Source organism: Neophocaena asiaeorientalis, unplaced genomic scaffold, assembly GCF_003031525.2.
Source record: "Neophocaena asiaeorientalis asiaeorientalis breed wild unplaced genomic scaffold, Neophocaena_asiaeorientalis_V1.1 scaffold78, whole genome shotgun sequence".
Classification (NCBI taxonomy): Eukaryota; Metazoa; Chordata; class Mammalia; order Artiodactyla; family Phocoenidae; genus Neophocaena; species Neophocaena asiaeorientalis.
Window position 1 is genome coordinate 14,749,430 of NW_020175018.1, and position 27,541 is coordinate 14,776,970.

Genomic DNA, 27,541 nt, shown 5'->3' on the forward strand with positions numbered 1-27,541 from the left:
TACCTCCAGGACCCAGGCCCGTGGGCATCCCCTTTCCATTTCTGGTGCTCCAGCGTCTGAACCGAGGGAGAAGGAACAGACCTTAGGAGCTGCCAGCAGGCCAGGCTGCCTAGAGACGAGGCTGGATTCTCAAGGGGCAAAGGTGGAGTTGAGGTCGTGTCACCTCCTGTCCCAAAGTTTGCACTGCCCACCCAAATGCTGGCATCAGGCCGTCCTCCCCGACCTGCAGCCTGGCCTCCTGCTTCTCCCTCTCCCGGGCGTCCAGCCAGACCTCACTCTCGAGGTTGCCCCCTCCCCATCTCCCTCTTGAAAGCAAAGAACCTGTAGAGCTCAGGCCTTGGCCAACCCAGATCAGCGCACCTGGCGGGGCTGCTGTCAGCTTCCCCTGGATCCTGAGCACACGGTGTGTGTGTGGTGGGGGTGGGCTGCAGATAGGAGGCGGCAGGGCCCCGGCAGCCGCCGGCAGTGTGCAGAGCTGATCTGCACGCCTCTCAGGCTGGGGAAAGGGCTCACCTGGGGTCAGTGCAATCGATATCTCATCTGTAGCTCTCCTAGCGGAAGTGATGGCTATTGGAACACGGTAATGGGTGTTGTCTAGTGGAAGAGACTAATCTTCCCAGCTGTGGCGGGCTCCGCAGGTGGCCCGCACCGCTAGCTGCTGCCACTGGGGCTGTCCAGGCACTTTTAAAGCCACAGCAGCCTCGCTGCATGCTGGTGTCCGTCCTGGTTTCCTGGCGCAAAGCCTCAGAGGTGACCATGACCCAGTCCTTCTGGGCATAGTTGAGGAGACTGAAGCCAGTGATTCACACAATGTCACTCAGTCAGCCAAGGACCAGAAATAAATGCTGGTCTTCAGACTCCTGATCCAGTACTACACAGCATGCTGGCCGTGGCAAACCCATGGCCATGGGCCGCACTTGGCCTTTAGGTATGTCAGTGTTTTCCATTGTCTGGCTCGATGCTTCTTGAAAAAAACTGGGATTCAAAGGCCATCGCTGTTGGCCACAGTCCCTACCTCTTCCTAATGTCTCACACTCCACCCGCTTCATACACGTAGTTCCCTGTCTGACCTGGGATCAGTGAAACTGAGGTCTTGGCATAGAGAGGTGAGGAAAAGGAAGAGAATCAGCCTTCTCCCCTGGAAAAGAGGAGCCACTGCCTAATCTTCCTTACCCTGGCTCACAGGCCACGGAGGCCTGACGGGCTGTGAGCCCCGTAACAGCAAGGGCTGCGTCTGTTTTGCCCACTGCTGTAGATGATGTTCAGTGCATATTTCTAAAATATTAACTGAGCAATTTCTATATTCCTGGCCCCGGGCCAGGCTGGAACACATCAGCCCAGCTAACACAAAGCCCTTTACTGTAATGGCTCCACGTGCACCTGAGAGAACTTGGCAGTAAGTACTAGCCCTCCAGGGATGGAACCCCAGACACCTGTTGCCCCAAGCATCTTGACATCATGGAAAATTGTTGAAATGACTCTACCACTAACGTGCTGTGTGGCCTTAGGTAGGTCCCTTAACTTTAGGGACCTTAGTTTCCCCAAATGTAAAACAAAGGGCTTAGATTGCACGACCTCTAGGTTCCCTTTCTTTTCACATGTTCTTTTTCCAGCTTGTGAGGCTGTGAAAGCCACTCCAGCATCCTCCCCGTGAATCTCCAGGGTCCCAGCTGGTGACAGCCTGGAGGGCTCAGTGAGAACAAGTCAGAATTTTAGATGTGGTTCCAGCCCACTTGTCGGCATTCTGGACGAGCTCAGGGAGGCCGATGAGACAGCACTCTGGGCTCATTTCCTTTGTGACTCCTGAAATGGTAGAGCTGTGTTTTGCCACTGGTGGCGCGATGTTTCTTGATAAACAGGCAGATTCCTGAGTTGGGCGCTTCTTGTCTGTTTAACAAGCTGCCTGTGTGATTCTGGTACTCACTGAAACTTGAAAACCATAGGCCTGGAGAGATGGTGGCTGATTGCATCCACCAAGGGGGAGGCCTGATGAATGTGTTCGGTGGTGGTTCCTCTGTACGCATCTCGCCTCCGTAGGATCTAGGTGAGGCCAAGTACCTGTGTGTTTAACCAGGACTGTGCGGACTCAGCCGGCACTGGCCGTGTTCACCAGCCTCCCTGGGGAAGAGGCCCACAGCTGCCAGGGCCTCTGAGGGCTCCCTGCAGCGCCACGGTAACAGTGGAGAGCACAGCGGCTGCAAACTCCACTTAGAGCTCAGGTGGACCTGGATTTGGAGTCGATCACTTCATCTCTCTGAGTCTCAGTTTCCTCATCCGTGAAATGGGTCCATTTTGAGTCTGGCCTGAGGAATAAATAACGCACTTGAAGAGCTTAAACCAGGCCAGGCCCCCCGGTAACTGACCAAGAAACGAGAACTGTTGCTCTATTATTATTAATGATCACAGCTCCACCAGCACCCCACACACTCCCCTCCCCCACACCCTGACCCTGAGGGCGGGCACAGGCACCAATTGCGACTAATCACGACGTTAGGGACCCAGCCGGCCACTCAGTTAAGACGGCAATGAAGCGGCCGTGACACAGGGTGCCTTCCCATCTGGGACCCCGGCTGACCCGACTCCCGCCTGAGGTTTGAGAAATCACTGTGTGGACTCCAACCCCCCCCTGCCGCCCGGCTGTTTATGCCTGGTGTGATCATTTATTTACATCCGTGTTACACAGGCACGGGCCCAGTTCCCATCTCCCATGTGTCTTTGCTGGTCTTCCCCTGGGCCTCGCCCTGCCCCTGCCAGGCCCCGATCATGAAGACAGATGTCCCGGCCATGGCTGTGGAGAGGCAGCCCCCAGCCCTTCAGCACCACTCAGAGGACAGGGTGGGTGATGAGACAGAGGTAGGGGCACAGGGACCTCTCCCCTTTCCTGCGGTGGGAGTGCCCCAAGGGCGACACTCTACAGCTGTGGGTGGGAGATTGTGAGGCCCTAGAAAAGCTTTGGGATAAACACGGGCAGGCTCCAGGCCCTGGCCTCTGCTTCTACTCGCTGGGTGACACCCCCTCGGGGACGAGGACTGCTTCTTCTTTTCGTTTTTAATTTTTTTATTGGAGTATAGTGGATTTACAATGCTGCGTTAGTTTCTGCTGTATAGCAAAGTGACTCAGTTATACACATATATACATTCTTTTTTATATTCTTTTTCATTATGGTTTATCCCAGGGTATTAAATATAGTTTCCTGTGCTCTACAGCAGGACCCTGCCGTTTATCCCTTCTATACGTAATAGTTTGCAGCTACTAAACCCAAACTCTCAGTCCAGCCCTCCCCCTTGGCAACCACAAGTGTTTTCTCCATGTCTGTGAGTCTGTTTCTGTTTCGTAGATAGGTTCATTTGGGCCATATTTTAGATTCCACATATACGTGATGTCACATGGTAAGTGAAGTAAGTCAGAAACAGGGCTGCTTCTTTTATTCGACAATTATTTACTTCCCATGTCCTAGGTGCTTGGCTGTTCTAGATTCGTCACTGTTTTAGGTGAGGAAAACAAGCTCCCCCCACCTCCACTGTGTCCTGGAGGGACGTTGAGAGGGGGAATAGGCTTCCCTGGTGGCGTAGTGGTTGAGAGTCCGCCTAATGGGATTTGAGGTGGGAGCGGGGTTGGACAGGAGAGCCAGGGAGGCCTCCGAGGATAGTAAGCAGGGGGCAGCCATGTGAGAAGTGCTGGGAAGGGCATTCCAGGCAGAGGGAACCGTTGATCCCAGCATCCGAAAGGGCTGAGTGGGTTCAGGAGAGAGAGAGAATGAGGGCCTGAGGAGGTAGGCTCAGCTGGGTCACCCACAGCCTCATGGGCCTTGGGGTGCTCTAAGAGCATTCAGGGTAACGGGTGGCTTATGTGGTTGAGAAGAGCACCCCCAAATCCAGGAGCCCTGCTCTCAGGGATCCAGGCCACTTAGTCCCATCCTCTCTGCCCTCCTGCGCGTAGGACTCAGTGAGACCGATGCCCTGCCCCTGGGAGCAGCTGGCCCCATGCACCCTGGAGAGACCCTAAGGGGAAGGGTCTCACCGGAGCGGTTAGCGGGAGGGGGGGGTCCCTGCTCTCTCTGAACCCTCCCAACAAGGCGGCTTTGTCTGCCAGCTCCATGGACCCCAAGACTCCTCCCCGGCCCCCTACTGCGGCCTGAACGAAGCTCTGAAAGGCGGCTTTATGTGTGTCTCGGGGCAGATCGCTGGGAAGCGGACGGCCGGGGCTGGTACATGGGCCAGGCGGCAGCCTCAGCCTTGACTCCTGAGGCCACAGATGCAGAAAGAGGCCGGGGACAAACGAATGCCCTGGGGGGGCAGCCTGTCAAAGCTGTCCCCCACCTCAGAGGGGGACAAGAGAACTACACAGGCACCCTCTTGCAATCTGGTCACTCCATCGCACTGGTCAGTGACACGGCCCTTTGTGCGGCCCTGCCCTTTGGGAGAAGGGAGACAGGTGAGGCCGAGCTGCCTGTAACCAGATCTCCTGGGCCCGCTCCCCACTCCCTTTCTCTGGTCCTGGGAAGCGTCAGGGTGGGAACAAGTGTCAAGGAGGGCAGTCTTCCAAATGAAAAGGAGCCTCTAGAAAGACCTGTGCCCTAAGCCACCATCGGGCAGTCTGGAGATTAGGATGAGAACCAGAAAGAGATGCCTTCCAGCGGCATCTGTCACCCCTGCTTAGCCCTGGTTAACGTTGACCATGGCAGCCGTGGTGTCCATGACGTGCCTCTTAGGAGATTACCTCTGAGGTCCGCGAGACCCTCTGTGGCAGGGGATGGCAGCCCTGTTTCACAGGTGGGGACACAGCAGCCGAGAGGTTAGACTCTCTGCCTAAAGCCACCCAGCTGGTGAGAAGCAGAGTCAGGATTCGAACCCGGGACTGTCAGAGGCCAGAGCCCAGGCCCTGAACGCCAGGCCTCCCGGCTGAGCTGGGTCTGCCCACCAGCCAACGTACTTCACTCCATACGACAACCTCTAGGTCCATCCGTGTTGCTGTAAATGGCATTATTTCATTCTTTTTCACGGCCGAGTAGTATTCCGTTGTCTATATGTTTAGTGCCTTCTGCAGGTATGTGCAGAAGCCCCACGTCAGCTCCATCTGTGGACACAGCAGGTGTAAGAATGGGGAGGACACCTGGTCATCCTCCTGCAGGGGACCAACTTACTGCTATTATCTGCTTACTTGCCCTTCTTTCTTTTTTTTTTTTTTTTTTTTTTTTTTTTTGGGGCGCGTGGGCCTCTCACTGTTGTGGCCTCTCCCGTTGCGGAGCACAGGCTCCGGACGCGCAGGCTCAGCGGCCATGGCTCACGGGCCCAGCCGCTCCGCGGCATGTGGGATCCTCCTGGACCGGGGCACGAACCCGTGTCCCCTGCATCGGCAGGCAGACTCTCAGCCACTGCGCCACCAGGGAAGCCCTGCCTTTATTTCTTTAAGGGACTCTGCTCTCTCTGATAAAAAGGGAGATCATTAGCCCTACAGAACCGTACACTTAATGGTTAAATGGTAAATTTTATGTTATGTGTATTTTACCACATTTTTTAAAACAATTTTTAATGTTCAAACATTTTTTTAATTTAAAAAAATTATTATTTTATTTATCTATTTTTGGCTGTGTTGGGCCTTTGTTGCTGCGCGCGGGCTTTCTCTAGTTGCGGCGAGCGGGGGCTACTCTTCATTGCGGCGCGCGGGCTTCTCATGGCGGTGGCTTCTCTTGTTGCGGAGCACGGGCTCTAGGCGCCTGGGCTTCAGGAGTTGTGGATTTTAAAAGTCAGTTTAGCGAGGATTAAAAAGGCACTAAACATATATACAATGGAATATCACTCAGCCATTAAAAAGAATGAAATAATGCCATTTGCAGCAACATGGATGGACCTAGAGGTTGTCATATAGAGAGAAGTAAGTGAGACAGAGAAAGAGAACTATGACCTCGCTTATATGTGGAATCTAAAAGGAAATGATGCAAATGAACTTATTTACAAAACAGAAACAGACTCACAAACTTAGAGAACGAACTTATGGTTACCAGGGGTGGAGGGTAGGGGGAAGGGATGGTTAGGGGGTTTGAGATTTCCATGTACACACTGCTCTATTTAAAATGGATTACCAGCAAGGACCTACTATATAGCACAGGGAACCCTGCTCAATATTATGTAACAACTAAAATGGGAAAAGGATTTGAAAAAGGATAGATACGTGTATAAGTGAATCACTTTGCTGTACCCCTGAAACTACGCAACATTGTTTATCAACTATACTCCAATATGAAATAAAAAGTTTTTTTAAAAAGCCACTAAAGACAAATCAACACCAACCCAAGTCTCCCTGACATAATGAGAAGGGTTGGAAGAGAACTGAAAGGACGGTGTATTTATCACAACAGGGTCTGATGTTATTACATGCAAAATCCTAACAGCCTGTGGGCCTCCAGCTGTGCCTGTTGTCTTGGGGAAACACCAGTCATCATATAAATGGGGAGACTGAGGCCCAAAGAGAAGATGCAGTGCAGGGCCAGTTGTAGCAAAGCCTAGGCCGGAACCTGGGCCCACTGGCGTCTGGATGAACCTCACCGGGAGGGCTGGAGGGTCCAGCAAGGACAGTTAGTGTCGCCAGGAGGCAGATGCCCCCGTCTTCTGCATTGAATCTGTGCCCTCAGCCCACCGTGTTGGGCACCACGGACCTGCAGGTGAGATGTCTACCTCCGGAGGCCCCCTTGGAGGGCAGCTAGAGCAGTCCAAGGCCAGGAGCACTGAGTCATCAGGGGGGAGGGATGCTGAGGTCGACGAAACGGGAAATGGGGTAAAGACAGCAGCCATACTCACTTCTCCACCCCAGGCGCTGCTAAACCTTTCACACTCATAGGGGTAAGTTTGGGGAAATGGAGGTTCAAAGAAGGCGAAGTCCCTTGCCCACATCCACGCAGCAAGTCGTGGGCAGAGATGGAACTCAGGTCTGTCTGGGAACTGTGGGGTGATTGCCTGGGAAGATGGTGGGGGCCAGGAGTGGTGCTGGGAGGGAAGTTTAAACCCCATCATCCATCAGCAGCCCCCAGATGCCCATGCGTGAGCCTTCGCCACACCCACGCCCCATGAGCATTCCAGAGCAGTGATCGCATCAGGCCGTGCCCCTCCCCACCCTGAGCTGACATCACCCTGTGTCTCCTTAAAGAGTGAAGCTGGTCTCTGGCCACCTCTGGGGCCTCATCCCCACTTGTCTGGACCTCCTTGTTCTTTGTCCCCCAGCCAAAGCGGCCCTTTTGCAGATCCTCAAAAGCTCTGCCACCAGCGAGCTGGGCCAAGTCTGAGCCCGGTTTCCCCACTGTCAGAGGAGGCCAGGAACCCCACCCCCTCGGAGTCTGCTGCAACAAGGACAGGGCGTGGAGAGTTCAATGCAAACTGTAAAATGCTGTGACCCCATTCTGTGATGACAAAGGAGAGCAGACAAACCCGGGCTGCCCAGGGATGCTGGGCATCTAGCCACTTGGGCCATTGTCTGTCACTTCCCTGGCATCTCCTGCCTCACCTCCCCCTTGCCCCTGTGCACACAGTCCCCACTGTCCCCAGGGGAGGTAGATCCACTCCCAGATTTACTAGGGCATGTTAAGAACATGGTTTGAAGCCATCTCTGAGGTCATGAGGTCACGGTAGTTTCCCATTGATCTATTTGTCCCTCCCTTGGCTGGAGCCCTTTGCCCCTGCCAGCCCCCAGAGCCATATCGAACTTCAGCAGCCTCCCCCCAGCCTCGCTGCTCCCACGCTAGGCCCCAAGGAGGCAAAACACAGGGCAGGGCTTTAAAACACTGCCCCTGGGCGATTTACCAGCTGGGCTGCCCAACCCCTGACCTCGGTGTGTGTGTGGGGGGGATGTAATGCATCTCCAGGATCAGCGGTGCTGTGAAAAACAGCCCCGAGTGGGCCAGTTAGGACAGCAGAGAAGGACCCCTTCCCCCAGAAACCCCACCGTGGCAGCCACTGAGCTGAGGTCTGCGTGCACACGTGGGCGCAGGGCAGCTCCAGGCTTGTCCACCCAAGTGTCTCAGGCACGAGCCCGCAAGAGCTGGACATTGCTGAGCCCAGCCACCTAGGTTTCAGATGGGGAAACTGAGGCTGAGGGAGCGCCTCAAGGTCACAGAGCAAGTTCAAGGAGGTCTCTGGTTTCTCCTCTCCCTGCTCAGCACTTCTGCCTTTTCCTGTGGGCAAGGGTGGCAGTCCTGGTATTTGGGGTGTCACTGGCACCTTGGAAGGCCAAGCTTGTCTCTCCCACAGCCTTCAGGTCGGACCTCAGTGGATCCAACGTGCCACCAGGATGGAGCTCCCCGCCCTTGACTCCACGTGTAGAAACCAGACCTCAGGACAGTCTTCTGTCTCAGCTGAAACCATCCCACCAAGGGCAGAGGCCAGAGGCACCGAGCCACCCTGTGTTCAGACCCTCTCACTCCCCAGAAAGAACAGTGACCTTTATTTAGGGAGGAAATTTACCAAAAGCTGGAGGGCCTTGAGTCCAAATTTTCCTCAGTCATCGTGTGACTTGCCACCCTCACCAGTGGGGCCAGCAGGAAGAGGGGGTGGTTCTCCGGTCTCCTACACCAAGCAGGGTCCATGGACCAAAGGGGTCACCTGGAAGCTTACTAGAAAAGCAGAATCAGGGGCCCATTTCCCTAGGATGTACAGATCAGAATCTGTGTTTTAGCAAGGCTGTCAGCTGATTCACATACACGTTAAGGAATGAGAGGTGCTGGTCTCATAAAGTTAAATAAGTAGGCGTGTGTGTGGAGGGGGTTTGTGTACATATTAAGATCTTTACCCTAAAGAAAGAGTCTGAAGATGAAGAAAGAAAGGAGGAAGGGAAGAAGGGGGCTGGGTTGAGGATACTCTCTTGTGTCCAAAAGTATTTGATGTAACTTCAGAACAGCACATGGCAACTCACTTGAAGAAAAACAAAATAGGGAATTCCCTGGCTGCCCAGTGGTTAGGACTCGGTGCTTTCACTGCTGGGGCCCCAGGTTTGATCCCTGGTCGGGGAACTAAGATCCCATAAGCCGTGCGGTGTGACCAAACAAACAAAAAAGAAAAACAAAACAGATCCCACCCGAACAAAGCAGAGAGAGGTGGGGTGGCTGAGACAGGGGTGGTCTCAGATGGGTGGTAGTTTGGGCAGGACCCTAATCACTCAGAGTCTCGGGCCACTGGAGGATTTTGGAAAGGGGTGACGTGTTTTGATTTAAATTTTTGGAAAGATGGTCACCTGAAAAGGGCTACCGCCTCTGCTCTCTAAATGCTGCCCAAGTAAGTGAGATTTTCTGCAAGTGATGACTAATAGGGAAAGAGGAGAGAGGATGTCTGACACTTGGAGGGAGGCCTTGGTGGTCCTGAGTGCCTGGATAGATAAGAGACGATGGTGGGTGGGAGAGGGAGGGAGGGATAGAAAACCAGGGCTGGTCATCCACTGTGCTCGCCAATGGAAAAAAAATTTTTTTTAATTTAGGTATAAGTTACATACGATAAATTCCACAAATCTTAAGTGTACTTGATGAATTTTTACTACTTAATACACCTACATAACCACCACCCAGATCCAGATATGAACATTTCCAGCATCCTGGAAGCCCCCTTATACCCTCTCCCGGTCACTGTCCTTCCAAGGGTGTGTTAGGTACCTATCACAGCACAACAAATGATCACAAGCTTAGCAGCTTGAAACAGCATCCGTTTATGATCTCACAGGCTCCGTGGGTCAGGAGTCTGAGCACAGCTTTGTGATCTGCTGCTCAGGACCCCCCACGGCTGCAGGCAAGGCATCGGCCAGGCCGTGTCCCTTTCTGGGGCCCAGAACTGTCTTCTGAGACCTCACGGTTGTTGGCAGCAATCCAGGTCCTTGCAGCAGTAGGACTGAGGTCTCTGTTTTCCTGCTGGCTGTCAGCTGTGGCTGCTTTTGCCATGTGGCCCTCATACAGGCAGTTCACAACACAGAAGCTTGCTTAAAAAGGAGAATCTCTCTTTTTAAGGCTTTTGCCTGATTAAGTCCGGCCCACCCTTTGGGTGAACTCAAAATCCAACTGATCTGGGACCTTAATTACATCCACAAAACTCCTTCCCCTTCGTCACAGTCTATTGGCTAAAAGCAAATCCCTGGTCCCACCCACAGTTAGGAGAAGAGGATTATACAGGATGTAGACACCAGGAATTATGGGGCTCATCCTAGGATCTGTCTCCCAAATGGTAATGACTACCTGACCTCTATCGTCATCAATTTGAACTTTACATTAAAGGAATCAGTGTCTCTTTGTGTAAGGCTCCTTTCAGTCAACACTGTGTCTATGATATCTATCCATGTTGTTGCCTATGTAGCAATTTGTTTCTTTTCACAGTTACATAGTAACAGTGATGTAACTTCACTGTTATCTATCTATCCATGTTGTTGCCTATGTAGCAATTTGTTTCTTTTCACAGTTACATAGTATTTCATTCCATGAATGTACCATGATTTATTCACCCATCCTCTGTTGATGGATATTTCAGTTCCTGGTTTCTGGCTAGTCAAATCGAGCTGCTAGCACCTGGGATTCTGGTTTGGATTCTAGAACAGTAAAAGGACATTAATGGAAAAACTGGTAAAATCAGGTCTAAGTCTGATTTAATAATATTGGACCAATGTTAATTTCTGAGTTTTGACAAATGTGCCATGGTTACATATGAGATGTTAACTGCAGGGTGGGAAACTGGGTGAAGCATATGGAGGAACTCTCTGTACTATCTTTGAAAGTTTTCTATAGAGCTACAATTATCCCAAAATAAACATTTTACTTAAGAAGCAAATGAATAATGCTGCTAGCAGCCATCTGCTACTGGCCATGGTGGAGTAATCAGCTAACCCTCCCACTCTAAACATCCATAAAACTGGATCAAATATACGAGGCAGTTATTTTCAGGAAGTACAAGACTACAATCCCTGGGAGAAGGGAAACCTGTGAGGTGAGCTCCGCACTCACCTGGCCCTCTGCCTGGGGCCAGTGCCCCAACCACAGACCAGAGAGCTGGGGTCCAAGCTAAATACAGTCATCCCACTGAGCTGGAGAGGCAGAGGTCAGAGTTTGGAGCTGCTAAAGCAGCTGGAACCTGTGGGGCTGGAGAAGAAGTTGCTGCACAGCGATGGGTTTCTCAGCAAGTCCTTGGTCCAGATCTGGGCTGTATGTGCTCAGGACAAGACCCCTTGGGTCTGCCCAGACAGCAGCTGCTACAGGGCGGGGAGTGGGACGGAGACACTGAAATCAAGCAATGCGGGGGAGATGCTGGCATTCTGGTCCAGCCAGAGAGGAGAGACCTCATTAACATCGTGGGCCTCCAGCTCTGACACCTGAAGAGTCTCCCCTTAGGAATGAGGACTGTGCCCTACAGTAAGGTCTACATGTCCTAGTAACAAAAAAACAAGCCCTGACAAGAACCACAGGGGAAGCAAAATTAAGAGTTTCATACCTGCCAAGTTAGAGGGATTTGAGAAACACCTTGGGCTCTCTACAGATCTGCTCTAACAAGGTACAAAACCAAGCATGCCTGAGCCCAAGGTGATCAGCTAGCAATGAAACTGCCTGTTCCAATAAGAACCAATAGTCTTCCTAAGAAGATAACAGAATCCAGAGTCTCTACAATGCATCATTACAATGTTCAGTATATAATCAAAAAGTACTAGAGGTACAGGTGTAAAGCTCCTTTGAACATTCTTGTACATTAGTCTCATAGGCACTCATCTATTATTGCTCAGGAGTGGAATTGCTGGGTCTCACTGTAGTTTTACTAAAATTATTCATTCAGCTGCTTGAGAGGTTAAGAGGAAGGAGCCCCAGACCCAGCCTGTCCCCTAGTCTTCACACTATTTTAATGTGTCTACGAGGGGCAATCAGCACCCAACTCTGGGGTCCACAGCCTGTGAGTTTTTACCAGGAGAATGCTGGGCAGGGCCCTTGAGGGCCTCCATCTCCCTGACGTCTCTTGTCTCTCCCTCAGTGTGGGCTGGAGTCGGTGCCCTCAGATGAAACCCAACATTTCTGTCATTGTTGTTCTAAATCTCTCCTGCACCACCAGAGTCAGGCCAAGGAGAAGGAAAATAAAATCACACCTGATTCATTTGGACAAACTATCCTTAGAAAAATAAAACCTGTGTCCCTGACCCGCAAGCTCTGCAAGTGTCCATCTCCCTCTACCCACCGCCTGGCTTCCTTATCTCACTCACACTGGATGATAGCAAGGAACCCATCACAGCCAGGCTCATCTCAGAAGCCAGGGTGGCAGAGACCAACGGGAGGGAGTTCAGTTGTGGCACAAGGCACTGCACACAGTGGGTACTGATGGGCTGTGCGCCAGCTGTTGGGCTAACCCTGGGGGGGCGGGGACCAGAAGGGACAGAAAGGAATAAGATCTTGTCCTGATCCTAAAGGGGAGGACAACTGGGGCAGAGCGGGAGTTAATAAACATGCACGGAATAAATGAATGAAAGAACGAACGAACGAGGCTGGAGAAGCCACCCCCTTTCCTGTTCTGACGACCAGAATGGAGAAGGAGGGAAAGGAAGGTGGTGGAAGGTCAGCGTTTGGTCCAGCCACAGTCGTTCTGTGAACTTCCACTCCACCAGGCGTTGAGGATGCCCTGGTTGGCAAGCCAAGTTTTTATGCCTATGGGGCCCACACGCAAGGGGCAGGGGAGCAGATCACAGACTTGGAAACAAATAGCATAAAATGTCACATGGTGATGAGGGCTAGTAGGATACATGAAGCAGAGCAAAGAGGTGGAGAGTGATGGTAACGTACTATTTTTTTTTTCTTTCATTGGGACTTGCTTTATCATAATTAGCTCCATGGCAGTGAATGCTGGCACTGCCCTCTTCCCTAGAGCCATTACGTTACTTGGTAATTGAAAATTGCATTTAAACCATCCACTTGTTTCCAGAGTCTCAAAGAATGAAAATACCTGCTCATAGGTTAGAGGCTGCATTTCAGGTATTTATACCTCCTATGAGTTCTACCCATGGGAGTACCATCTGCTGTATTTGCATACCTGATTGAATTTTTATTTTTAATTGTGGTAAATACATATAATGTAAAATTTAGCATCTTCAAGTGTACAGTTCAGTGACATTAGATACACTCACGTTGTCATGCAACCATCACCACCATCATCTCCAGAACACTTTTCACCTTGTTAAACTGAAACTCTGTGCCCATTAAACAGTAACTCCCCATTTCCCTCTCCCCTCAAGCCCGGGAAGGGGTTATTTGAAACAAGGCAGTGAGGGAAGCCTTTCTGAAGTGGTGACATTTGGGGAGCAACCTGAGCTAGCCCTCCAGATGGGGGGGTGGGGGAGGGATGTTCAAAGTAGCAGGTGCAAAGGCCCTGAGGCGAGAGTGAGGTCATGGGTTTAAAGGGCAGCAAGGAAGCTGCTAGTGGGGAAGGGGGTGGGTAGAGGACAGAAGGGGAGAAAGACTAGGGAGGAAGGCAGGGAGAGAAGAGGAGAGAGACGGAGGGCAGATCATATAGTGTCTTGTGGGTAGAGAAGAGGACTTTGACTTTTATTTATTTATTTTTTTTGGCTGCGTTGGGTCTTCGTTGCTGCACGCGGGCTTTCTCTAGCTGGGGCGAGCGGGGTCTACTCTTCGTTGCGGTGCGCGGGCTTCTCACTGCGGTGACTTCTCTTGTTGTGGAGCATGGGCTCCAGGTGCGCGGGCTCAGTAGTTGTGACTCGCGGGCTCTAGAGCACAGGCTCAGTAGTTGTGGCGCACAGGCTTAGTTGCTCCGTGGCATGTGGGATCTGCCCAGACCAGGGATTGAAGGCAGGCGGATTCTTAACCACTGCGCCACCAGGGAAGTCCCAGGACTTCGACTTTTGCTCTGAGTGAGACAAAAGGCACCGGACGCGCTTAGGCAGAGATGTGTCATGGTCCCTCGCTGTTCCCCTGCAGCAATGGCATGGTACCCACTGGCTGCTGCGAGAAGAGCCTGAGGCAGGAGCTCAGTCTGGAGACCATCCGGAAGCTACTGCCAGGTCTAGAAGACGCATGATGGGGGCTGGGGCCGGGCGATAGAGTGGCAGTGGTATAGCCAGGGCTGGAGTCAGGATTGATTCTGAAAGTGGAGCCAATTGGATTAGCTGATGGACTGGACCTGGGGGTGGGAGAAAAGGGGGCCCCAAGGTTCTGGTCTGTTGAGTTCTGTGACTTCTGACCTTTTCTTTCAGCAAATACCTGTTACTATTGTAATGAGAAAGAAAAAAGAAAGTACATCTTTTACTGAAGGGAGAAATAAGCATCCTCTTTGTTGAAAGCGATCCTGAGGGGAGTGCATTACAGGAGGCGCCATCTTTCCCCAGGTGCCCCTTGAAGATGGTTTATCCAACTTAGGGAACTTTAAGCAGGGTGGGTCCGAGCCGGCCTGTTAACACACGTCGGTCTCTTATTCTCCTTGTTCGTTCTATGCCCTTCCTGTCCTCCAGCCTCTGACCAAGGCCCACAGGGATGCACAGAGCAGATGAAGGCCCAGAACAGAGGCCTGGGGGGTGGGGCGAGGAACAGGGGCCGCAAGAAGGTTTTGGTGAGTTGAATGAAATTCTTGCTTTTGATAAAAAGAGCGTCCTTCTCCTCCATCAACTAGATTCCCAGCCCAGACTGTGTTCCCCTCCAAGGCCAGTTCCTCCTGGGCAAGGACTGTCCTTGGCATCTCCCTTCATCCGCCCCTCTGTCACTGCCAGTGTTTACAATTGAAACGTGGGGAACAGAGACCCATCCTGGTCTCACCCCTGTGCCCAGGCTCACATGGGCTCACTGGCCCTCTGTGTGTCCCCTCCCACTTCTCAGGCCTCTGTCCGTCCTCAGAGGCTTCTCACTACCCTTCTGCTGCCCAGATGTCTCCTTTCCTTCCCTCTCTGCCCATCTGAGGCTCTCAGTGTCCCCCATCCCCCTCCTCCTGCCCCACTTCCCAGCACCGCCCCCCCCCAAGGTCTCTTCCTCCAGGCAGTCTTCCCGACCCTCCACCAAGGTGCCCTACAGGTCCGTGCAGCTTCTCCACGGAGTACACGTCACGACTATAATTAATGATTATCTCTGGGATTTTTCATTATCATCTGTCCGTCTGCTAGCCTGTGAGCTTCTCGTTCACTCTGCATTCCCAGCCCCTAGTAGAATGCCTGGCCCATAATCCGGGCTCAAAAAATACTTATTAAATGATCTATAACTCAAATAGAGGTGAATGGATCTGAAAAAGAGCCACCCAGGAGCTAGCATGCAAAATGGACTTTGAAAGTAGATTAAATGTCAATCAACAAAGGTGGAAAGATGGGGGTTTCCAGGGAAAGAGCTCACTATGAAAAAGGAATGATAGTAGGAAAGTGTATGTCAACCTCAGTACTCAAAGCTGTATGTACAGCAAAATAAAATATTTTTAACCTTTATTGAACAAAAGTGCTTGTTAAATGAGTGACTGTCCATCTGGATGGATGAATAATTGAGTGGATGGATGGATGGACAATGGGTTAAATCAAATACTCTCCTTTTAAGAAACAAGACCTGGGAGAAAAGAGGATTAATAAAGACGGCTGGGCTTCCCTGGTAGCGCAGTGGTTGAGAGTCCACCTGCCGATGCAGGGGACACGGGTTCGTGCCCCAGTCCGGGAGGATCCCACATGCCGCAGAGCGGCTGGGCCAGTGAGCCATGGCTGCTGGACCTGCGCGTCCGGAGCCTGTGCTCCGCAATGGGAGAGGCCACAACAGTGAGAGGCCCGCATACTGCAAAAAAAAATAATAATAATAATAAATAAAGATGGCTGCATTGAATTGAGGTTAAGGAAAACTGCCTTAACTCCAGACCATATCCCACTGTCTACGTACCCTTGTGTCAACTGCCTGTCTGCCACACTCCTTCCTGCTCCCAGGACCCCTGCCCCCGACTCCAGCATCCCCTCACAAGTAGCTACTTCCTTGCTCACTACTTCTTACCAAGCCTAGAGCAGAAGCCCTGGGCATGAGGGTGGCCAGGAGATGGACCCTTTGTCCAAGCCTCAACCCAGGTAGGGGGGCTCCCTTCTCCCCTCTCCCTCTGCCATCTCTCGGTGACTTTTGTCCTTGGATAGTCTGCGCGATCAGAAGAGGTTTCATTCTCTGGCAACCGGGCGGCCATTAGGAGGAGGCGGACGCAGTACCCTCTCGCCGCACAATGGTTGGCTAATTCAGTTATTCTGTTTCTGAAGACTGTCTTTGCTGCCTGAGCCTCTCCTTCGGAGCAGGGCAGGCCCCATCTGTCGGACAGTTCGCTCCAATGTCTCCGGCCATTATGCCTCCACTCGGAGGACGGGTGCGTGCGCAAGCGAGCGAGCGTGCCTGCCTGTCTGCACTGTCTTGCTCTCGTCTCTTTGTCATTCTCCCAGGGCTAAAGAGAACTTGTTTCAAAGAGCGCTGTCAGATGTGTGCCAAACAGACCGATAAAACCTAATGCATTTTCTCCCCTTAGTCTGCCTGGCTCTCCTACTGAGCATTTCCCACTCAGAAAGCCACTTAAAACACATCAGCAGTAAACCCCACAAAACAGCCACTTGTTGGCTAATTGTGCTATGAGCGGCTGCCGGCAGGGCTGGGGGAGGGGTGAGGAGGGGACCTCTGCGAGAAGCCCCTTTGCTCCCAGCCCAGCTCCTAGGGAAGGGTCCTAGCCCAGGCATCGCCTCCCTCTCCTGCCTCTGCACCGGGAGGCTCTCGCTAGGAGAGAAGAGACAGGGCTCACTGGGTGGGGGGCAGAGAAGAATACAGGCCTGGGTCGGGGGACAGGATTCTCTCCCGGCACCCCACCAACTTGCGACGGGGCCCTGGGAGGGGGAGGGGTCACTGCCCAACTCTAGGACTCAGTTTCCCCTTACGTCCCTGGAGGGTTTTGGACTGTGGCGGCTAAGGTCTCTCCCAGCTCCCAGAGCCTGCCTGGTGTACTGCTCCAGAGCCTTGGACAGACCCGGGTTCAAATCCTCACTCTGCTCCAGACAGGCCATGTGACGTGTAGCCCCAGCCTCTCAGAGCATCACTTTCCTGGCGGGGAAAGCAGGATAGTTGCAATGTCAGCCCTCACGGATGCTACGAGGATTCACTGAGGTGGTGCCTGTTTGGATCTTGGAGTCGTGAGCACAGGCCCTCCCCAGCCCTCAGAGAATCACAGTCTGAAGGACGGGGGCTGCTGGCGACCATTACAGGGCACCCTGACCCAATCTCAGGAATCAGGCAGGTTAAGCTGAGACCTGAAGGTTAAGAGCTGAGCCTGCACACTGTGTGGGCAGAGGTGAGGTGGGGCGGGACCGCAGTTGGAAGGAACGGTATATGCAAAGGTCCTGAGGCAGGGCTGAACTGGAGGACCGGAAAGGAGCCCAGGGGAAAGGCTGGCGAAGTGACAAGAACCGGGCCAGAAGGACCCTGCGGGACACAGTAAGGAGCTTGGCTTTATCTTGAGGGCAATAAGGAGCCACGGAAGGGATGAGAACAGCAAGGTGTTCTCACGAAATTTCTCTTTTTCAAAGACCCCTACTGGCTTCCAGGTGGAGAAGGAGTTGGGAGGCAGGGGTTGAGAGCGGAGGTAGGGAGCTCTCCCTCCGCTGCTCCAACAGCCCAAGCAGGCGCTGGCTGGGTGGCAGAAGTGAAAGGTCCTCCCTGGGATGGGAAGAGGGAGGAGCCAGTGTCCCCTGCTCGCTGGCCCTGCTGGTGTGGCTGCTGCCCAGTCTGGAGAGGCAGGGGTTAAGCGCCACAGCCTTGCAGAAATCAGGGGATTACAGGGTTGCGGGTGACCCGTCCCTTCTGTCAGACAGGTGCGACGCACCCTGCTATCTCTGGGCTCAACTGTCACCGCTGTGCACTGCATCAGGACTCCATTAGGGGGCCCAGGCGCTGGCTGGCAGCTGTCAGGCCAGGGGTCTTGAGGACGGCAAGTCCTTACCCCTCTGCACCTGCATGTGGAGAGAGCCCTGTCCGCTGGTCCACGCTGCAGCCTCCACCTGCCGCCTCCCCAGAGGCAGGAGAGCCATGGGAGCAGGCAGCACGTGCGGGCTTGGGTCTGAGCAGCCCCAGTCTGAAGCCTGCCTCTGCAGCTCCTGGACCTCGGATATCATGCTCAGTCCTCTGAGCTTCAGCTCTCTCATCTGCACGGTGAAAATGGTGACGGCAGCCTCCCCAGGAGGCCACGGAGAGGTCTCGACAAGGGCCTAGGCTTCAAGGAAGTGCCCAGCACACCGGAGCTGCTATCATATTCCCTACTTCTTTTGCCTGCCTTGCTACATTGCGAGATGCTGGTTATTATTATCACCCGGTCTTTCGCTTCTGCCAGTTTCCCTTTTGGCCATGTCTTTGGAAGCTCAAAGCCAAAGTGAACCGTTGGTCAAAATAACTCACTCTTCCCAGGTTCCTGGTATAAATACCACCCCCTTCATCATTGCTTCTGCTGCCTCCTTTATTTTTGCTTTGCAAACTTTAACCGTCCTTGGTGCGTGTGATTTCAGAGGCACCACACACAAAAAAAAAATCTTGCAAATGAAAGTAACTTAATTGCCTCCCTGCCCTTGACTGTGGGCGGTCACTTCCAATCCTGGGATGTGGGCCCTGCCCAGGATACCTGTGCTGGGGGCAGCATTAGGGGTCCTTCCTCTTGGCCTCCTGCTTTGCCTCTGGGGGTCCACCTTCTCTCACAGCAACTACAAGAGGAGCCCCAGTTCCATCCTCATCTCCCACTGTAGAGTCGCTCACACCGGCATCTATGGATTTTGTGGCCTTTCCTGGAGATGCTTGGGCTAGGGGGTCTCAGAGAGGCCCGTGCTCCCCCCACACCTCTGCTCATCACCCCCAGCCCCAAAGACCCCCCAATTCTTCTCCCTCTGCTCTGCAGGGCACCTCCTGACACCTCTGATGTCTTGGGTCCCTCCTGGAACTCTCATCCAGCCCCCGCTCGAGAAAGCTGCCGCGTGGTTTGGCACGGAGTTCCAGTAAGTCTGCCCCTGCGACACATTGCTTTGCAACACTGATGCTGGATTAAGCTGTGCAGTAACCCACATGGGGTACCACGACTGGGGAGCGTGCTCCCCTCTGGAGGAGCCGCTCTGCTTCTCAGCGCTGCCCTCTCTACAAAGTATGTCGTCATGGGCGCTTTTATGGCATAGTCTCTCCGCACAGGGAGCTCATTGATCTTTCCCAGGTTGTTCACATCTTTCTTTTTAAGGGGAAAATAATTCTTTAAATGCTAGTGGAATGCTTATTTTCCTGTTCCCCAGATATGTCAAGTTTATATACAGTCAATAAGCCTGTTAACAACTGCCCATCTTCATTTCTCATAAAAAACTATCCCCTATGTTTATGTTACAGCTCACTTTTGCAGTACATGGGTGAGAAGAAGAGGCCAGGAGAGTGACTTCGGCAGTTTTTCATTGATTCGTTAATTCGGCAAATATTGTTGAGCTCCTGTTGTGTGCCAGGCAGACCCCGTGTTATGTGCTCAGGATATAACTTTGAAAAGGGCAAACCACGGTCCTGACCTTGGGAACTCACAGGCTAGTAGAGGGATTAGCCAGTTAGTATAACAGCCTCAGGAAAAGGAGGAGAGCATCCCTGAGGAGGTTAGGTCTGGCTGGGACCTGGAGGAGAAGGAATGTTAACCAGACCAAGAGGAGGGGAAGGGTGTTCTGGGTAGAGGGAACAGCACGTGCAAAGGCTAGGAGGTCAGAGAGCCATAGACCTGTCTGGGGACCTGACAGATCCGTGTGGCTGGAGGGAAGTACCCAGCCAGGGTGAAGGGGCTCAGGGGGGACAGGAGAGACTTGAGGGAGAAAATGAAGGCAGGGGAGGCCATGCAGGAGGATGATGCAAAAGCGTGGCACAATTCAGATGCGTGATTAGTGGAGGAACGTTCAGGGTCTGGCTTCAGAAGGGTTTGAATTCAAATCTCAATTCTGACACTAACCATTGACCTCGGGCAGATTGCTCAAGCTCTGAGCCTCAGTTTCTCCAGCTATAAAATGGGGACAGTCATAGGTTCTACCACCAAGAGGTGTGGAGAGGAGTCACTGAGACACTGTGTGAAGCCATCAGCCCAGGACCCACATGCAGTGGGCGCTCCGTGGACGGTGTCATCTGTGGGCAGGCTTTTTGCTTGATTTGCTCACTGTTGCATCTTCACACCCGGAAATAATGGACATGCCGTAAATACATGTCAAGTGAATGGAGAAGTAGACAGTGGATTGGAGAGGCAAGCAGGGATCAACCAGGGATCCCTCTTGATTACGGAAGACAAGAGGATAAGAAAATAAGAAATAAACCTAATTCAGTGATCAAAACGATATAAGCCGGCACAAAAAGCTGAGTAACTTACACACAATAACATTTTCCCTGCCCATTTACAGGTGAGGGCACACAGGCTCAATCAATTGCCCAAGGCCACCCAGAGAGAGAGAGCTCTGAGGCTGGAATTTGCATCCAGGCCCTTTGACCCTGAACCTTTGAAGAACGACTATGATGCCATGGGTCCTACCCATGTCCTGTTCCACTTGATTTACTTACCTTTTGGCTTCCCACACGCAGCTAAGCTACATGCAGGCATAAGAGGGGACTGGTGGGCACAGAAATCAATGGTCCCCAGAAAGGGCCTTGTCCCAACGGCCTTTCAGTCCACCAACAGCTTTTTTTTTTTTTTTTTAATTTTTAAAAAACTTTTGACCGTGCCGCGCGGCATGTGGGATCCTAGTTCCCCGACCAGGGATGGAACCCGCACCCCTGCGTCAGAAGTGTGGTGTCTTAACCACTGGACCGCCAGGGAAGTCCCCGTCAACAGCTATTTATCCAGCACCTGCGCTGTGCACTGCCCTGTAGGTACAACAGGGAGCACGGTCTGTCCGCATGAGGCTTACAGCTCGTGGAGGTGATGGACATGAAACCAAGAATGACTAGTGGGTGGAGAGCCGCGTTGGACAAGGACAGGCAAGCTGATGTTCACTGGCAGAAATGGTGGGTGCACTATGGGGATGTGTCTGTGTCCATTTCCGTCCCCTGGGACCCACCGCACATGCCTCGCCAGGCCCACTAACTAAAGAGTTAAAGCCTGCCCACCTGGGGGTCTCCAGGCCCCCGCTGCAGGGCTGCAGTCAGCGCCCATTGTGATTGGCTGTACCTGGTCCATGCAGCCATTCAGGATTTTGTGTGGTACCCCCAGGTGCAGAGGCTACAGAGACCTTTTTGTTTTGTTTTTTGCGATATGCGGGCCTCTCACTGTTGTGGCCTCTTCCGTTGCGGAGCACAGGCTCCGGACGCGCAGGCTCAGCGGCCATGGCTCACGGGCGCAGCCGCTCCGCGGCATGTGGGATCTTCCCGGACCGGGGCACGAACCCGTGTCCCCTGCATCGGCAGGCAGACTCTCAACCACTGCGCCACCAGGGAAGCCCTACAGAGAGCTTTGAGGGCCCGCCCTGATGGCGGACAGGAGTGAGCTGGGAAGGCTGCTTGAGGAGGGGACATTTCAGGGATACCTGAGGCTGAGTGAGAGTGAGGTGGGTGAAGAGAGACAAGCCAGGAGGAAGGAGACACAGCTGCAAAGGCCCAGGGTGGGAAGGTGCTAGGAGGGGACGGAGAGAGACTCCATGATGAAGCTGGAGGGAAGGAGGCCCTTGAGGGGTGGGAGTGGGGTGAGATTTAGTTTTTATCCCAAAGCCAGGCCAATGAAGGGCTTATCCCAAGGTCAAAGAACCAGAAGAGGTTCAAGGAAAGAGAGGGTCCTGGCTTGGTGGGAGGGACCAGAAGGGGGAAGGGAGATGGGTGGAAGGGGAGGCCGGGGCCATGGTGAGGAGAAGGCCAGGAAAGTGGGCTGGAGAGGGAGGCACAGGCCCCAGTCAAGTGAGAGGTCAAAAGAGAGGTCAAATCCCCCATAGAGCCCACCCACCAGGGTCCTGGAGCCTCATGCTCAGACATCATTCCTTGGACCCCCAGAGCCCCAAAGGGAGCTTTCTGGAACCGGAGGCAGCTTCCAAGTCTCAGGGCAGGCAGGTGTGAGCGCTGCAGCGTCCAGGCCCGGCTCCCAGGAGCACCAATTCTGAAAATGACAAATGGAGACCCAATAAGAAGGTTGGAAAATGGGCACCTTGGCGCCTCCCTGTGTCTATTGCAGGGTTTGGAAATAGCTGAGATGAAAAGAGAGCCGCAAGGCGGGGTGCCCACTGGGCAGCTGGGAGGCCACAGGGAACTGCTGCTACTGGTGCAGGGCAGGAGGCCGAGGAGGGAAAGGAGGCACAGGGAGGATAACGGAACAGCACAGTCGGACACGATCGGAAGAGGGAAAGGACAAACGTCAAAATGGACACGCACACAAAGACCAGTTGTGGTGTGGCCTAAGACTGTGGGGTGTGTGTGTGTGTGTGTGTGTGTGTGTGTACGACGCGGGCTTGGAGGAGCAATTTCAAAAGCCTCCAGCCCCTTAGCCCATGTGAACACCCCCCTACTCCCCCCTACTCTCTTCACTCCCGCCCACAAAAAAAAAAAAAAAAAAAAAAAAGGCAGAGAGAGAGAGAGAGCACGAGAGAAAGAAGGAAAACAAAATATCTACAGTTGTCGAGACAAGAGGAGAAAAATAGAGGCAAACATCGGTAATTTTCTCTGTGGGGCTTTGAGGTAATTGAGCCATTTGGATAAAAATAAAGGCAGCAGGCCCCTTAGGTAAGAAGAGCTTTTGCAATCTAAGAAGCTTGAATTATGCGTCTTGTGTCACTTGAAATCCCCCCATCTCCCCCTTCCCCGGGCAGCCCAATCCACTTTCCCTTTTCTTATTATTTTTTTAAGTACCCTGTCAAATGTCGTCTGCAGAGCAGAGAATTTCAGCTGTCACAACTAATTTCAATTTTTCCATGTGCTTTTCCCGCCTCGGTGTCCCAGGGGAGGGGCCTGGCTGAGCCCCCGTTCCCTCCCGCTCGCGTCCGCTCACTCTTTTTATTTATCGTTATTGTTATTATTCTGAAACCAGATTTACATCATAAATTTGTTTGGGGAGTGTTTAAGGACTGTGGTTTGCTTCTGTGGGAAACTGGGCCTGGCCTTGTAGGTTTCCAGCTTCCCCCCCTCCCCCATGCACACCTCCAGGTCCACCACCTTGAGCCCTCAGGGACTCCCACCATTCTCTTCTCGCCACCCACCCCGACCCCAACCATCCACCAGAGAAAACCCAGACCCCAAACACAACACTGATGCTTGAGGTTCTATCAGAAGCGTGGGAACCACTCACGTCTCCCCTGGTAGAGGGAGGGCCAGTGGGGACAAGTGACATTGATTTGGCCCACTCTTCCCCATTTCTCTCATCTTTTCTCTCATCTTTCTTTCCTTCTTAATTTATGCATTAATTCAAGGGACATTGAGCCAGGGCCGCCTCCTACGTGCCCATCCTGCCAGGGTTCTGGACACATGAAGGTCAGCAGTCACAATCCTTACCCTTGAGGAAACGACAATCTGGTAGAGTCAGGAAGGCAGACAGATTGGTACAAAGCATTTGGTGTGCTGGCCGGTGGCTGTGCAAGGACAGTGGGGTACAGTGGAGGCTAGGTCACAGCAGCTCAGCTACTAGGAAGACTTTGCCAAGGAGCGGTGCTTGAGCTGACATTTGGAAGCAAATGGAAGCTTGCCTGCCAGACAAGTAAGGGAAGGGAGTTCCACACAGAGGGAACAGCATGGGCAAAGCCTAGTGTTATCAGTTGAATTGTAACCCCCAAATTCCTATGCCAACCCCCAAATTCCTATGCCAAAGTCCTAACCCCCAGTACCTCAGAATATGAACTTTTTGGAAATAGGATCCTGACAGATGTAATTAGTTAAGATAAGGTCACATAGGAGTAGGAGGGGACCCTAATCCAACATGACACAGACGCACACACAGGGAGAGAAGGCCGCGAGAAAATGAAGGCAGAGATTAGAGTGACGCTTCTACAAGCCCAAGAGTGCCACCGAGAGCCAGCAAACTACCAGAAGCTGGGTTCTGCCTCACAGCCCTCAGAAGGAACCAACCCTGTGGACACCTTGATCTCAGACTTCTAGACTCCAGATCTGAGAGACAGTAAACGCTGCTGTTGAAGCCACCCAGTTTGCGGTGCTTTATGACAGCAGCCCCAGTAAACTAATACACCTGGGGAGCATGAAACAACATGTTCTGAGAAGTGTGTGTGATTCAGCAAGGTGGGTGCTGGGAGTTTGAAAGGGGTGGGGCTGGAGCACAGCAGGGCCAGATCCTGCAAAATGGGAGACATTATCTGGAGAGCAGGTGGGGGGCATGAGAGCATTTTAAGCAGAAAGGGGGTGGGATGGGATGAACATTGTTTTCTTTCAATTTTTTAAATTGAAGTATAGTTGATTTACAATGTTGTGTTAATTTCCGCTGTACAGCAAAGTGATTCAGGTATACATATACATATTCTTTTTTTTTAAGATTTTTTTGTTTGTTTGTTTTTTGTTATTTTTGCGGTACGCGGGCCTCTCACTGCTGTGGCCTCTCCCGTTGCGGAGCACAGGCTCCAGACGCGCAGGCTCAGCGGCCATGGCTCACGGGCCCAGCCGCTCCGCGGCATGTGGGATCTTCCCGGACCGGGGCGCGAACCCGTGTCCCCTGCATCGGCAGGCGGACTCTCAACCACTGCGCCACCAGGGAAGCCCTTTTAAGATTTTTTAAATTTTTATTATTTATTCTATTTTTGGCCGTGTCAGGTCTTCGTTGGGGTATGCGGGGTCTTCGTTGAGGCATGCTGGATCTTTCGTTGAGGCACGGGCTCTTCGCTGTGGCACACGGCTTCTCTCTAGTTGTGGCGTGTGGGTTTTCTCTCTGTAGTTGTGGTGCACAGGCTCCAGAGCGCACGGGCTCTGTACTTTGCATCATGTGGGCTCTAGTTGACGCACACGGAGCTCAGTAGTTGTGGCGCATAGGCTCAGTTGCCCCGCGGTATGTGGGATCTTAGTTCCCTGACCAGGATCAAACCCACATCCCCTGCGCTGTAGAGCAGAATTTTTACCAGTGGAACACCAGGGAAGTCCCTCTTTTTTTTAAATATTCTTTTCCATTATGGTTTATCACAGGATGTTGAATATAGTTCTCTGTGCTATACAGTAGGACCTTGCTGTTTATCCATTCTATATATAAAAGCTTACATCTGCTGACCCCAACCTCTCACTCCCTCCCTCCCCCAACCCTCTCCCCCTTGGCAACCACCAGTCTGTTCTCTATGTCCATGATTCTGTTTCTGTTTTGTAGATAGGTTCGTTTGTGTCATATTTTAGATTCCACATATAAGTGATATCATATGGTATTTGTATTTCTCTTTCTGGCTTACTTCACTTAGTATGGTAATCTCTAGTTGCATCCATGTTGCTGCAAATAGCATTAGTTCCTTTTTCATGGCTGAGTAATATTCCATTGTATATATGCACCACATCTTTATCCATTCAACAGTTGATGGACATTTAGGTTGTTTCCATGTCTTGGCTCTTGTAAATAGTGCTACTATAAACATTGGGGTGCATGTATCTCTTTGAATTATAGTTTTGTCAGATACGTGCCCAGAAGTGGGGATTGCTGGATCATACAGTAATTCTATTTTTAGTTTTCTGAGGAACCTCCATACTGTTTTCCACAGTGGCTGCACCAACTTACATTCCCACTGACAGGGTAGAAGGCTTCCTTTTTCTCCACACCCCCTCCAGCATTCGTTATTTGTGGATTTTTTCATGGTGGCCATTCTGACTGTGTGAGGTGGTACCTCATTGTAGTTTTGATTTGCATTTCGGGATGAGCTTTGTTAAATGCACACCCTGGTTACAAAGAAAGCGCTGGAGGTGAGACATCTTTTTTCTCCCACTCCCTTACTTTCTCTTCCCCTTCAGCGCGTGCTCCAGAGCCAGGCAGGCCTGGTTTACTCACCAGTGGGTTCTGGGGCTCACAACGCAGCCTGTCCCTCATGGCCCCCCACCAGAGTCTGTCAAAAGAAGAAACAGGTCAGCTAGCTCCTGGTTCCCCAGCTCTTCCCCCATTGCCCCCTTGGTTAATGGCCCTCACAGAGCACCTGGTGTACAGAACACTGTTTAGCTGAGGGGGCTGAGTGACAATACATCCACTCTGGGACACATCCCACCACGTAGCTGGTGTGTCAGCACAGAGGCTGCAGAGAAGTGGCCACCTTGGGACCACAGTCACCACATGAAGATGGACGTGGATGAGGTGGAGGGCCAGCCCCTACTTCTCAATCCCCTTCTTCCTCCTTGGTCCACCCAGGCTCCTAGTGTGAGCTGCTTGGTTTTCTCCTGTGTTGTCCTGCTTTCCTCTCTTGTTCTGTCCCTGGGAGAGAGCAGAAAAGGGCCTAGAAAAGGCCAGGGCCCTTCCCCAGGACCTGAGACACAGAGAGGTTACATGACCTGCCCCAAATCACGCAGCTGGTAAGAGGTGGAATCGGGGAATTGAACCCAGGAGGTTTGGGACAGAGCCCTCACTCTCAACACACACGGCCCTCCACAATACCCATTTGTTTAACTCAGCACTCACTTCCAGAAAGGCAGTGTACCTGGTGATTAGGGCATGCTCTCTGGAGTCAGGCTGCCCACAGCTGAATGTCAGCTCCATCCCCTCCCAGCTGAGCCGTAGGACACTCCGAGAACTGATCTCCTCAATGAAAATTGGAACACTAATGGCTCCTACCAGTGGCAAATACTGGCTGCTGTCCACCAAGCTGTTTCCCTTTTCCTCCCAGGCACTCCCAGCCAGACTACATTTCCCAGGCTCCCCTGCAGGTGCCATGTGACAGAGTTCTGGCCAATGGAAAGTAGGAGGAAGTGATGTCACAACTCCTAGGCCTGGCTCCTAAAACGTCCTGCACCATTCTTCCCACTCTCTACCCTGGGCCCATGAATGACCACGTGGAACAGAGTCCCCACCCAACACCCTTGCCCCACATTGGACTATGAAATGAGCAGGAAATGAGCTCTTATTGTGGGGTTATTTGTTAAGATAGTTAGCCTGCTCTTATGAACACCCTCCCCATCTAGCTCTCATGAGGACTGAAGGGTGAATCTCTCCAAAGTGCTCAGTACAGCGCTTAGTGTTTATGAAGTTCTGGTTAATGAGTTACCATCATTGTTCCACAGCTCCGTCCTGCTGGAGTGTGAGCTCCAAGGGCCCGGCACATAGCGGATGCTCATAAATACACATCAGATGCCTCGTGTACCTGCATCCAGCCTTTGGGTCAGTGTCCCCTTCCCAGGCCTCCAGTCTCTAAGAGCTGGGCTCCCTGTCATTCTGTCAGGGATACCTCAGGCTGGTGGCTCCTGGCCTCAGTAGCCTTCCTCCCTATAGCTGTAGACTCAGCCCTGCCTCCATTCACGATGTGAGAAAGATGTGTCAACATCCACTGCAGGATTCCCCAAACTATGGCCATGCCTCAGACCCCAGGCTTAGAGGTCCTATGCAGGGGTCTAAGGAGCCTTCCCAGGATTTGGCTTCAGAGGCTCTGAGAAGCCCCTGAGTCAGATGCCATAGCTGGGCAGTGTTACCCTACCTCCTCTCTC